The sequence below is a fragment of the Suricata suricatta genome, chromosome 13 (genome assembly GCF_006229205.1).
Source record: "Suricata suricatta isolate VVHF042 chromosome 13, meerkat_22Aug2017_6uvM2_HiC, whole genome shotgun sequence".
NCBI classification, from domain to species: Eukaryota; Metazoa; Chordata; class Mammalia; order Carnivora; family Herpestidae; genus Suricata; species Suricata suricatta.
The window spans coordinates 30536436-30550916 of NC_043712.1; the positions used below are offsets into that span (position 1 = coordinate 30536436).

Here is a 14481-nt window from a genome sequence, read left to right on the forward strand (position 1 = left end):
TCTCAAAAAAAACAAAGAAACAAAAAACCTGTCCCAATTTTCATTAAGATCTCAAAGCTGGGAAACCATAAACACTAGAGAAAGGAACCTACTATGAACCTGAGCAGCCAAATTCCCCAACTTTTGACAGAACTAACTAAGTTCAAGTTACAGTTCAAAATGGACCTGTTCAGAGGACGCCTAGGTGGCTCAGTAGGTTGGGCACACAACTTCAACTCAGGTCATGATCTCACAGTTCATGGGAACCCAGCATTGGGCTCTGTGCTGACAGCTCAGAGCCTGGAGCCTGCTTTCAGATCCTGTGTCTTCCTTTCTCTCTGCTCCTCCCCTGCTCGTTCTCTCTGTCTCTCAAAAATAAATAAACGTTTAAAAAAAATGTTTTAAATAAAAAATGGATCCCTTAGCTCTCCAGAATGATAGGACTTTTCTACCACCACTCCATTAAGCAGAAGGGAATCTTATGAGATAGCTAATAGTGGAGAGCCAAAAGTGAATAAACCTTGCAAGACTTTACAGTAGAATTCAGGGCTTCTCAACTTCAGCACTACTGAGATCCTGGGGTAGTAATTTTTGATGCATGGAGCTATCTGGTTCATTGAAGGATGTTTACAGCAACATCTCTGCCCTCTATCTACTAGATATCAGCAGCACTATCCCAGCTGTAACAACCAAAAATGTCTCCAGACATTACCAAATGTCCACTGCGGAGTAAAATCACCATCCGCTAAGAACTGCTATCAAAGATGACCAAAGCCTTGATTAAAGGTTTTACGTTTCGTTCTCTTCACTATAAAGAAAATTAAGTCAAATAAGTGGCAATCTCCAAGACCTCTGCACATTACTATAGCTATTTTTCATTTCAATAGAGGCACCTAAATATATTGCCTGCATCAAGGGGCCCCAGGTTGGCTCAGTGAGGTAAGCGTCCAACTTTGGCTGAGATCATGATCTCATGATTGGTGGGTTCAAGCCCTGCATCCAGCTCTCTGCTGTCAATGCAGAACCCTCTTCAGATCCCCTTGTCCCCCTTTCTCTTGGCCCATCCCCCAGCCTCTCCCCCACTGCACCCATACTCTTTCTCAAAATAAAATGTTAAAATTAAAATTTAAAAATAGTGATTATATGTATACTTTCAGGTTCACATAAAATGCTACACACATTTATAAATCATTTTTGTGACTCCCCACTTTAAATGACTTCCCTGATTAACCAATTACCTACAAGAACCTTCAGGCAGCAGGACAAGAAGGCTGTTACTACGTATAAAAATGGCCTGCCCTCAGCCATCCCACTGTGTCCTCTTGTCTTGCTGTTTCTCTCTGAGCATGCTCAGCTCACTTGCACCACTTCGAGTCTTCAGATCTGCTTTACCCCAACCTTATTAAAGCCATCTCACCTGCCACTGCCGGTCCTGGTCCTCAGAGCACTACAGGGGGAAAGTCCTACAACGAATGCAAAGTACTCAACATGTGGGAATCTCTAGTTCATCTCCAGGTGATTCCTTAGTGACTTGCCAGAGGACGTGTTAAAACTCTTTATCTTGTTCTTCATTCTTAAGAACAACCTCATTTCAAGGGGGTTATACACATGTCTAGATTTTAACAGTATTTGGGAAAACCTTACCCCCCCCTTTTTTTTTTGGAAAAACACACCAATCCAATCTGACTAGACACCCTGCTGGATGGTTTCACTCCCAAAACAAGTCGAGCATGTTCCTGACCCTGTACCCAACTGTTGATGAGAAAGTCTCTAAGAAAGTCCACAATCTCTACACTGAATATAGCAGAAATATTTGAAATATTTAAACATTTAAAACATGCCACACCAGGAAATGGAGCAGTACAGCCATGGAGTATTATAGAGCTATTTAAAAGGCCTTATATACTATGTGGCAATATGGAAATGTGCTTCTAAATGTCAAGTGTAAAAGCAGAAAACAAGACGTGGACCATAATTATGTGTAAAAAACACATATAGGAAAATCCAAATACAAAAAAAACAAAAATGGTAAAGGGACAGGCTTTATACCAGTTGAGCAATAGATGATTTTCCCCTCTTTTTAAATTTCTACAGTGGTTATATTTAATAGGGAAAAAAAAACTACATGTGATTTCAAACACAACCTCAGAGAGAGGCTGCCTATATTATGGACAAAGCACTAGTTTGAAGATCAACAAGGGCCAGGTTCACACACTAGCTCTTCACCTCTTAGAATAACACCTTCTCTTTCCTAGATATTGTAATGATTAGACATGTACTAAAAAGCAGATATGCCTAGAACAAGGAGGTAAACAACAAAAATTTACTTTCTTTCTTTCTCCAGACCAATCTAAGGAACACCTTTAAAGACAAAAATCACTGAAAATACATTTCAGGGAAAAAAAAATCAAACAATAAGTTTGGTAAATACTGACTTGAGTCCAAGCAAATGAGATGAATTAGAAATTAAATTCTCTTCAAGTTGTTTATTAAATTAACCATATTATGTTATCTTCTACGATAAAGATATGAGGGGAAAATAAATTTACTCAGTATTCCATGATACAAATCCAGAAGTAGTTTATGTTAATATTAAAATGTACTAATGGTAGAGATGACGAAAACTTCTCTAAGCTATATTTAACAAAAAGAAACTTCACATATGCCACCCAATTATTTGACTCTGATATTTTCATCCCATTCTATATACTACTGCCAAACTACCCTTTGTTAAGCCCCACTTTGAAAGTGTCAATCCTCCACCCAACACCTACAATCATTCCAGGCCGTCTCAATTCTAAATGCCTCTGCTTCAGGCAATGGGAAGGACTGTTTACTGCAGGATCAGAAAGAAGAAAAGACCCAGATCTGGAGCTGGGATTAAATATATTCAGGGTCTTCCCAGTCCTGTCCAGTACTAACCATAGATTCCAAACCGCAATACTCTCTCCACCCTCTTCCTTTTCCTTTTTATTTTTTCTTTGTTCTTAACTTATTCTTAAGAGACAGAGAGAGACAGTGGGAGCAGTGGAGCGTCAGAGAGGGAGACACAGAATCCAAAGACAGGCTCCAGGCTCTGAGCTAGCTGTCAGCACAGAGCCCAATGCAAGGCTTGAACCCACGAACTGTAAGATCATGACCTGAGCCGAAGTTGGACACTCAACTAGGTGCCCCCAAAATGGTAAACTTTAAGTTATGTGAATTATAGCTCAATAAAAAACAAAAATAATTTTTAAAATCAGATAAAACAATCTAATTAAATTTTTTAAAAAATGAAACAAACAAAATGAACAGGCATTATAATTTGATGTTTAAGAAGTGGACTAGGACCCACTGCCAAGATCAGTACCCTGGCTATACACTTATCAGCTCTGTAACCTTAGTAATTTACCACTCTCTACCTCTATTCTCTCATCTGTAAAATGGGAACAATAAAGTACCTAGTTCATAATGTTGGCAAAAAATTAAATACAGATGTGGAAAGCACCCAAAGCAGTGTATGACACACCATAAGTACTATACTGTTAGCTTTTTTTTTTAATTATTACACATGGGCAGGAGAAGGTATGAAAAATGAACACTCAAAATAACTATAAGAGTGTAAATTGACAGAACCTCTCACAGAACAATGTGGTAGTAAATAATGAAGTTTTAATAATCTTTATCCTTTAACTGAACAATTCTATTTCTAAGAAATTATAACAGTGATAGAAAAAAACATACAAAAATGGATGTATACATGATTAACAGGAGCATTTTTTATAACAGCAAAGTAGAAAGTCTAAGTGTCCATCTGTTGAAAATTATTTAAACTATTAATGGAATACTCCATAGCCATTAAAGTAGAAACATATATATTGATACCCAAAGACCAAGATCCACTGTGAAGTAAAGAAAAGCAGGTTATAAAACTATACAAAGCTAGAATCCAATTTAGATTTTACAACATATACATGCCTACATATGTATTTTAAGATTTTTGTAGGTACAATTAACACACTCGTGTCTACAACATTAAGTGGAATAGGCAATAGCCAGAACCCTGGGAAGTCACCTACAAAGACAAAAATCTACAAAACAAGCTAAAAGTTGGCAACTGGAGAATCGGACATTATTTTAAAAGAGTGTTTTAGGGGCGCCTGGGTGGCTCAGTTGATTAAGCAGCCGACTTTGGCTCAGGTCATGATCTCACGGTTCATGGGTTCAAGCTCCGTGTTGGGCTCTGGACTGACAGCTCGGAGCCTGGAGCCTGCTTCGGATTCTGTGTCTCCCTCTCTCTCTGCCCCTCCCCAGCTCTCACTCTGTCTCTCAAAAATAAATAAATGTTAAAAAAAATTAAAAGAGCATTTAAAAAAGACTTCACAAAACTCTGCTGCATTAAGAAGAGTTCCAGACTTGGAGTTCCAATTATTTGATTAAATAACTGTGATATTGGCCAAGCACTCAATCTAAGAAATCTCCATTCCCTGAAGTAAAAATGGGTATTAATAATCCCTTATTGTATTGCAAGGAGTAAATGAGATCTTTACAAAAGAGCAATGGACACTATACAGTATACTTTTCCTCTTTAGGTGAAACAACCAAAACCAAAACTTTTTTTTTTAATGCTTTTATTCATTATTGAGACAGAGAGAAACAGAGCATGAGTGGGGGAGGGTCAGACGGGGGGAGACACAGAATCCGAGGCAGGCTCCAGACTCCCAGCTGTCAGCACAGAGCTGTCAGCACAGAGTCTGATGGAACCCAAGAACCGTGAGATCATGACCTGAGCCAAAGTTGGACACTCAACTGACTGAGCCACCCAGGTGCCCCAAAACCTTTTTTTTAACATTTGTTTAGTTTTTATTTCAGAGAAAGAAAGTGTGTGAGTGGGGGCTAAGGGCAGATAGAAAGGCAGAATCTTAAGCAGGCTCCATGCTCAGCATGACCCTGGGAGACACCCAGGCACCAAACCAAAACTTTAAAAAGACACAATCACAACCTTAACCCCCGCAAAACTGTTGTAAAGTAGTTAAGAATTGAAAACACACACACACACAGGAGCACCTGAGTGGCTCAGTCAGTTAAGTGTCTGACTTCTGATCTCACAAGTTCATGAGTTTGAGCCCTGCATTGGGTTGTCAGCAGACAGCCCTCTTTGGGTCCTCTGTCCCCCTATCTCTGCACTCTCTCAAAAATAAATTAAAAATACAAATATTTTTTTAAAGAAATGATACCAGTTTAAAAAATATATAATCAAAAACATTAAAACACACACACAACTAGGTCTAATTAAATGGTAATTAGGAAATGCTTATGATCTGAACTTGAAGAAGAAAACAATAAAAGGTAAACACATGGCCCCACCTAAAAAAATACTTTAAACCACTTTAAAGTGAAAAAAGTATGAAAAACAAACACAGGACACTAAACACAGACTAAAGTGTCTTGTGAACAACGAGGAATCTCAAGTATCATTTAAGCTATACACAACAGAACTGATAAAGAAATATCAGCAGTTTAGATGCACTTGCAAAGCAGTATTAGATGAAAACTGACCAGGCAAAATAAACTGAACTTAAAAATTCAAAAAGGTGATCTGATCTGTGAACAAGATCTCCAGGTTAAAATAAAATGGCAAAGCAAATATAACTACTGAGAAAAAAATTCAAATTTTTTCTGGTATAAAATGAAATGATTTCAGCATAAACATTAAGATATTATACAGAAGAATGGCAATCATCACAGATTTTTCTTTACATTTTTCAATAGTCCTCAGGTTTTTCACATCTAACAAATACTGCCTTTATAACAAAAAAAAATGTGTGGTTTTTCTTTCTTTTTAACCATGGAAAAAAACAAAACTCGGAATATCTGCACAAAAAATAAGAGATATGGAGCTGTGGCTGGAAACATAATACCTGCCAAAGTTTCTGAAGGCACAAGAATGTATTAAGAACTTCAGAACCTGAAACAACTTTTCAAAAAATGATGAAACAGTTGAGCCATGAAAAATACATGACATCTGTAAAAAAGAAATACATTCAAATAGTAAAAAAGGATTAATAGTAAAGCATCTAATAAACTAAAAGCAAATACTAAGGGAATTTTAAGATTCAAACAGAGAATTTCAAAGTGTGTGAAAAGAGAATGTATGCCAACTCCTAAATGCCTCATTTATCCCATGAGAGAAGCTAATAATGGAACTAATTGCAGGAATAATGCAAATAGCTCTATTAAAACAATGTTTCCAACAATGAAAAAAAGGGGGAGGGGGAGGAGGAAGAGGATAAAAGGGTTGACATTATTCCCCAATCCAGCTTAAAAGAAACTGGGGCACCTGGGTGACTCAGTCTGCTAAGCGGCTGACTTAGGCTCAGGTCATGATCTCACAGTTCATGGGTTTGAGCCCTGTGTCGGGCTCTGTGCTGACAGTTCAGAGCCTGGAGCCTGTCTTCAGATCCTGGGTCTCCCTCTCTCTCTGACCCTCCCCTGCTCCTGCTGTCTCTCTCTGTGTCTCAAAAATAAATTTAAAAAAACACTAGAAAAAGAAAAGAAACTGAGAATTTAAAATTCCACTAAAGAAACTACATATAGAGGGGAAATGAGGGAGTAAAGAAATGAATTTAAAAGAAAATGGTTGGTTATAATAAAAAAGGCAGTAACAGGTGTTGACCAGGATATGGAGAAACTGGAACTCTCACACACTGCTGGACAAAATGTAAAATAGTACAGCCATTTTGGAAAACAATTTGGCAGGTCCTCAAATGTTCAGCATAGGGTTTATCAAATGACCCAGCAATTCTACTCCTAGTTATAAACCAAAGAGGACTGAAAACATATGTCCACACATAAATCTGTACGTGAATGTTCATAGCAGTATTCATAATAGCTAAAAAGCAGAAACAACCCAAATGTCCATCACCTGATAAATGGGATAAATAAAATGTGGTATGTATATACATCCATGTAAAATAATATTATCAAACATAAAAAGGGAATGAAGTACTGATATGTGCTACAACATGGACAAACCTTGAAAATATGCCACAGGAAAGAAGCCAATCATAAAAGGCCACATATTGTATGACTCCATTTATACGAAACGTCCAGAGTAGGCAAATATACAGCAAAAGGAACATTAGCAGCTACCTAGGGCTGGGGGACTAGGGTTCAGGGAGTGAACGCTTTAGCATAAACCTTTAGACTATGAAGTTTCCTTGGAGGAGGACAAAAATGTTCTACAATGGACTGTGGTGATGGTTGTACAATCTTGTAGCTACATTACTAAAAATATACTGGTTTATATACTTTAAAAAATGATGATGATAATGGAGGGTAGCACAAATGTCATAATTACGTCATTTAATTACACCCATTTAAGAGGGTGAATGCTTATAAAAACAAATAGTCTGAAGCGCCTGGGTGGCTCAGTCAGTTAAGCCTCCAACTCTTGGTTTCAGCTCAGGTCATGATCTCAAGGTTTGTGAGTTCAAGCCCCAAGTAGGGCTCTGCACAGATAGTGTGAAGGCTGCTTGGGATTCTCTCTCTCATTCTCTCTCTCTCTCTCTCTCTCTGTCTCTCTCTCTCTCTCTCTCTCTCTCCCCCCCCCCCCCCCCCCCCCCCCCCCCCCCCCCCCCCCCCCCCCCCCCCCCCCCCCCCTCCACCCCCCCACCCCAGTCTCCCTCTCTTCCTGTCTCTCAGCCTCTCTCCCACTCACACTCGTGCTCTCGTAAGTAAACTTAAAAAAAATAAATAAATAAAATCATGATGTCCCTCAAATCCTATAAGTTTCCCTCTATCTTCAGAGCGAGTGCCAAACCTTCAGCTCATATAAGGCCTTCCACTAATGTGGCAATGTGTAATTTACCTCCTGCCTTAATACCCACACTCTAGTATCTCAAAATATTCCTTTTGCTTCCCCGTCTTTGTGCCTTTTCTATCACCATTCCCACAGCCTAGAAAACCTACCCTTTCCAGCTTTCCTCAGTTTCTATGTTCATTCAGTTATTAATTCATTCCACAAGTAAATATATAAGAGGCGCCTAACTAGGTACAGTCCATATAGCAGTGACCAAAACAGAGAAAAATCCCTGCCCTCAAGCTACGCAGAGCAGACAGACAACATGTATAGTTAAGTCACACAGGAAAGGGTGGTTTGGCACAGGAAAAAAGCATTAAGAAAGATTAAGATGGTAGAGGAACAGAAGGGATGGAAGGCAGAAAAAGCTGCAATTTTAAGGCATCATTTTGAAAGTGACATTAAAGACCTGAAGGACCTGAGGGGATAAATAATTGGGACAAGTTTCTAGGCAAAAGGAGTATCAACAGCACAGGCCTCAGGCAAAAGTGTGCCTAGTGTTTCAAGCTGACCTCCTACCCTGCCTATAGGGCCCAACTAAGCGCCACTTACTCAGGGAGCCTGTTTTTTGATTCCTACAAATCAGAAGTATTCATTCCCTCAAAACTGTACCAGTATCTTCCTTAGGACATTTGTACAGTGAAAACTTTCTTTGCAAACATATATGAGTGACTGCTGATCAATTAATGAAAAATCAGGTAAAGAAGGAAATCATTTAAAAATGAGACATACTTTAACCATTAAAAAGTAAACACTTAAACCATTTTTAACTTCACACATATAAACATACATTCATTTTCCTATATAGCACCAAAACCTTTGGGTCTACCAAATGCTATTCCCTCCTTTCCTGGATAAGCCACACCCACAATCTAGTATCTACAATGTTCATTTTCCCTTTCTTTAAAGTAAAAGGGAGGGGCGCCTGGGTGGCTCAGTCGGTTAAGCCTCAGGCTTCGGCTCAGGTCAGATCTCACATTCATGGATTCGAGCCCCGCGTGGGGCTCTGTGCTGACAGCCAGCTCAGAGCCTGGAGCCTGCTTCCGGTTCTGTGTCTCCTTCTCTCTCTGCCCCTCCCCCTCTCATGCTCTGTCTCTCTCTGTATCAAAAATAAATAAGACATTAAAAAAAAATGTTTAAAGTAAAAGGGAGACTTAAAAATACTTGCAAAATTTTGTAGGAGCAGAACCATTCCAGAGATTTCCCCAATCTGTTTCAGTTGTCTTGACCAGTCTAATTCACTGAAAGGCAATTCTCTCAGCCTCTCACCTTTATCAAAGTCCTTCTGAAGCATTTCATAAAAAACAACATTTTACATTTATATTGCACCAATCTAAGTAATTTTTATTAATTTATACTCAAAGGACCACTGGTATAAAGAAGTTTGAGAATAAACCTAACTGACTCTTCCTTGGTAAGCAGAGAAATAAATGATACACAGACAAACTGGAGTTAACCTACCAGCCTGAGCATCTGTGTGCTGTGGGAATTGGTTAGTATGGTTTACTAAGGGAATGTCTAATCCAGAACGTTAAATCAAGCCCAGGAAAGTATCTGAACAGACATTTCTCCAAACAAGATGTATAAATAGCCAATAAGTACATGAAAATGTGCTCAACATCGTTAGTTAGGGAAATATATATCAAAACCACATTAATATACAACTTCATACCCACAAGGTTGACTATCATCAAAAAGACAATAACAACTGTTGGCCAGGATATGGGGGAATTGAAACCTTTACACGTTGCTGGTGAAAATATAAAATGATACTGCGACTTTAGAAAATAGCTTGGGAGTTCATCAAAATGTTAAACATGGAGTTACCATGTGACTCAGAAATTCTATTCATGGGTATACACCCAGGAGAACCGAAGACGTATGTCCACACAAAAACTTTTACATGAATGTGCACAGCAGCATTGTCCATAATTGATGAAAACTGGCAAAAGCTCAAGTGTCCATCAACTAATGAATGGATAAACAAAATGTGGTATGTATCTATACAATGGAATACTACTCAACCATAAAAAGCACTGAAGTTCTGATACATGCTACAACACAGATTAATCTTGAAAATATTATCCTTGGGGCATGTGGGTGGCTTAGTCGGTTAAGCGTCTGACTTCGGCTCAGGTCATGATCTCCAGTTCATGGGTTCCAGCCCTGCATCAGGTTCTGTGCTGACAGTTCAGATTCGGATTCTGTGTCTCCCTCTCTCTCTGACTCTCCCCCACTGGTGCTCTGTCTCTGTCTCAAAAATAAATAAGCTATAAAAAAATTTTTTAATTGCTAAAAGAAAATATTAACCTCAGTAAAAGAAGTCAATCACAAAAGTCACATATTATATGATTCCATGTATATCCAATGTCCAAAATAGACAAATCCAAAGAGAAAGAGTAGATTAGCATTCGCCAGGTGTTATGGAGAGAAAGGAACATGGAGTAAGGGTTTTCTTTTTGAGGTGATGTTCTGTCATTAGATAATCATGATAGTTGCACAACTTTGTGAATATATTTAACTGTACACCTTTTTTAAAAATCCCACTGCTGTCAGTGTCCAATAAACGGCTTGTTAACTGGGGTAGGAGAGAAAGTCCAGATGTATTAAATAGAAATTTCTTCACATAGGTTTATAAGAGGCTAACTAACTACTTGTTAGAACATAAAGCCCTTGAAGGCAGGGATGGAGTACCTTAAACAGATATTCAATCAAGGTTCAATAAATAAATTATTAAATACCCACATATTATATACCAGAGGATCTAGAAGATTCCACACAGACTAGAAAAAACTTACTTTTTGGCCCCAAAATCCTGAATTACCACTAACAAGGCATATCGCTTAATATGAAGTTTACATCATCCATTCATACCATCCTTACCACCATATCACAATCCAGAGGACCCACTTCTAACTTCTGTGACATTTTTTAAACCCAATGCAAATTCTCCACTTTATATCTATCACCCAATGACACTTAATCATCTCTCTGTATGTTTTTCCACTTCTTTAACCACATTTGTTAAGACAGAAATGCTCACATATTTAGCTTCATCTGTTCTTCTCAAACACCCTAGAGTCCAAAAGAACCATCATCATTATCTTCATGTTACAAATAAGAAAACAATGCCATATCTAAGGTCATCTGGTCTCTCTGGTTCAAAGTTCATCTTTCTTCACATAAATCATGTATTTCCGAACTTTCTTCTCTTTGGATGAATAGGGAAATTTTGGATGAATTTTGAAAGTTAGACTTTCAAAGAGAAAAGTACAAATAAAAAACTAGAAGATCAAAGCTACAATTAAAAAGTCCAGAATGACTGAAGAGCCAAGGCATGAGAACAGTAAAAAAAAAAAAAAAAAAAAGTGTGTTTAGGACAAGAAGAAATAAACGAAGGGCCCACTGCTTTGGGAAGATGTAATATCAAGAGATGACAAGGACAAATACAGACCCACTCAGCCTATTCTTTGCTTTGGTAATCTTCATCAAGGACCATGATCTTCAAACTGGGAAGAGCAAAACTCTGATAAAAGGAAGCTAACATCTCAGATGAGTGCAATGAAGGAAGGACAGTAACAGAATATGGAGCTAGTTCAAAAGAATTTGCATTCTGATATAAACAAATCACACTCCCTGATACTGAAAAACTTTTACATCTGACAAGATGCCACAAGACCAGAAATAAGAAAATTCTCAGTTTTCAAGAAAGGAGAAATGCCGATCCAGGAAGACATCAGTGGGTAAACTTGCTATGTATCCCCTGAAAAAGTCTAGAACGGGTAGATGAGGGTTTGAACACAATAAAAAGTAAAAAGCCACTATGGGCTCTTTATTAAGGCAGGCTACATAACATTTGCTTTTTGACAGGATTACTAAAATGGGAAAATCAGAGGATGATAAAGACTATACATAACGGATGCTAACAAGATGATCTGACAAAATCTTTAAATAATAGGCTAGTGAACAAAATGCAAAAATATTTAACAGCAGAATTCAAAAATGGGTTCAACCCTACTAGGAGCATGCATAGCCAGCTGAACATCTGGTTGATTAATGTATCAACGTCAACCAATCTGGAAGAAAGTCTCAAGTAAAAGTAAAAAAGTGGTATCTTTTTCCATGACCTAGACAACCTCTATTAATTTAATAAAGCACAGACCTGCTCTTCAGATGTGCAAAGGCCATAATGCTGAGTGACCCAAAACACAAACAACCAAAGATCAGAGTAGGCTGAACCGATCCAAATAAAAATGTTAATGAAAATTATCAGGGGGTCAAGACCAGGATTTAGATTTGGAAACTCAAGTCTGTGAAGGAATAAACTTCAGTTTATGTGGGGAAATACCTGGGTAATAAAAGCGACTACAAAAAATAATCTACGTAAAATCTCAAGATGCATTAATAGATGCAGATAACCAGACTGGATTACTAAATTTCTTAAAAAATTATCTTTTTCCATATGAATCACACCCAGATTTTCTTCCTAGAAACAGTTATAACAAGAATCTACAAATATCATTTAGTTAAAACTCTAGCTTCAGACCCAGAGTTAGAGTTATTCAAATGCATCTTAGCATTAGGAAACATTTTATTTGATAAGCCTAATTTATTGACATATCAACAAATCCTTGAAAGAAGGCTAGATATTAAATCCAAGTCCCTCTTTTAATATAAGAGGAAATTTTTAAGAATTAAGTAACTTGCTCCAAATAGCACAGTCTCCTTTTCCTACACCACGCGGGTTTTCAGCCCTCTGCAGCCTTTCATAAAAGTTGTACTTTGCACTAAAGAGTTAGAAAACATACATACACAAAAACATCCATCAACACATACTATTTTGCTAAGGACAAATTAGCTTAGTAAGAACAACTAATCACAGCACATTAGCCAGTGAAATATTCTGACACGGTGTGATCACTTACAAGTTTGATAACAAATATTTGCTACAAAAAGGCACTCTAATATACAAATGGTTTTTATTCTTAACCATGAATGTGTGATTATTTATTAAAGCTTTATCCCATATCCCACTTAACATGAGAAAAATAAAGTGAAAGTTATTGCACGGATGGAAAGGCTTTTAATGGACATGCCATTGTTTACTGCACTCACAATCCCGTCCCCATCATGAAACACACCATTATGAATATTACTAAGAGATTTTAGACCTTGAAATCCAAACAGCAAGTCAAAGGTTTTCTTCATGTAGGGTAGCATCTGTGCTGAGGCCCTCTGGCCCCCTCCTCCCCCAGAAACAAGGCTCCTTCAATAGCCCAAAGGTACAAAGGTTGTCTGGCAGACAGACCAGTAGATCCCCGGTGGCCTGAAGTCCATCCTCCATTCCCCTCCTTCCCCCTCCCTACCCCCCACCACACCTCCTCTTCCGCCCCCGCGGTTTAAAGAAGACAAGTGGAGAATTGAGAATTGATAAAAGGGTAAGTTAGCAAAGCTGTGGCTGAGGATCACGACCATCTGCTAGGCAGGCTTCAGGGAGACCAACCCACCCCTAAATAACACCAGGAAGCTTCTCCTTGCCCCAGGGCTCCTCTGGGACCCCTTCAGAAAGGAAGAAGGAACTTTACTGCCCAGATACCCTCCTCCCCATTCTAATCCATTAGAGCCCCAGCAAGTTCTTTGTTTCCAAGAGCTGGGGGGGAAGGGGGGGGCAGACGGCCTTGGAGAAGGGGAGAGGTCACTCTCTTACTCCCATTGCTGCCAATCTCCAGGCCCTCCCCCAAAACACAAACACTCGCACAGGAGCAATCTCTCCCAATCGGTTCCCTCTTTCCACACCACCTTAAAACCCCAGGGTCACACGGAGGCACTTCCTGAGATCTAATTATCTCTGTCAATACCCAAACCTTACACAGGATGACTCCCTAGCTCCCTCCCTCTGAAACGACACAAATGGGGTTCACTCCACGACTCCCATCCTTTCTCCTCAACGCGTACCCCAGAGCATACATACTCTGAGCCGCACGCAAGATGCATAAAAACACAGGGTCCCTTCCTGGGCCCCAGGACTTTTCCCTGCTCACATCCACTGGCCCGCCGTCACTCCTAGCCCCGAGAGCCCACCTCTAAACCCAAAGGACATATATATGGGCGCGTGCGCGCACACACACACGCACACACAGTCACTTCTACAATCCACGTCCTCTGGGACACCCGTTACCTTTACCCACACGACCACTCCGAGACCCTAGTGTCCTAAGAACCTCCAAAGCACATGGTCACTCCCCTGGCCCTCAGGTTCGCACCTCTAGTCCTTAACAATCACACACACACACACACACGCTCCTTGCCTTCCCTGGTGCCTTCACAACACAGACACGCGCTCCCGCGTGCACACCCACAGTCACACCAGGAGCCCCGGCCGGTTTCCCCCGCCTCGCCGGGCCCCTTCCCCACCACCTCAGAGCACGCCGGGCCGGGCCGCTCTTGCCCAGACACACGACACACATGGTCGCACTCGCGGCCACTCCCCATGGCCAACGCCGGGCCCCGAGCCCGCGCCTCACGCTCGCGCCCTGCCCTCCGCCCTCGTCACCCTCCGGCCCCGCTCCCCGGGAACCCCGCGCCCGGGCCTTTCCGAGCGGGACCGCCGGGACGGGGAGGGCGGCGGCGGCGGCGGCGGCGGCGAGGGAGAGAGGGAGGGG

General features: G+C 40.1%; 1 protein-coding gene across 1 annotated transcript in view; it reads right to left on the reverse strand.

Moving 5' to 3' along the window:
- The window catches only part of LOC115276363 (myb/SANT-like DNA-binding domain-containing protein 3), a 109995-nt gene that overhangs the window by 64233 nt on the left and 31281 nt on the right, over nucleotides 1-14481 (reverse strand). The gene's annotated exons all lie outside the window — the stretch shown is intronic.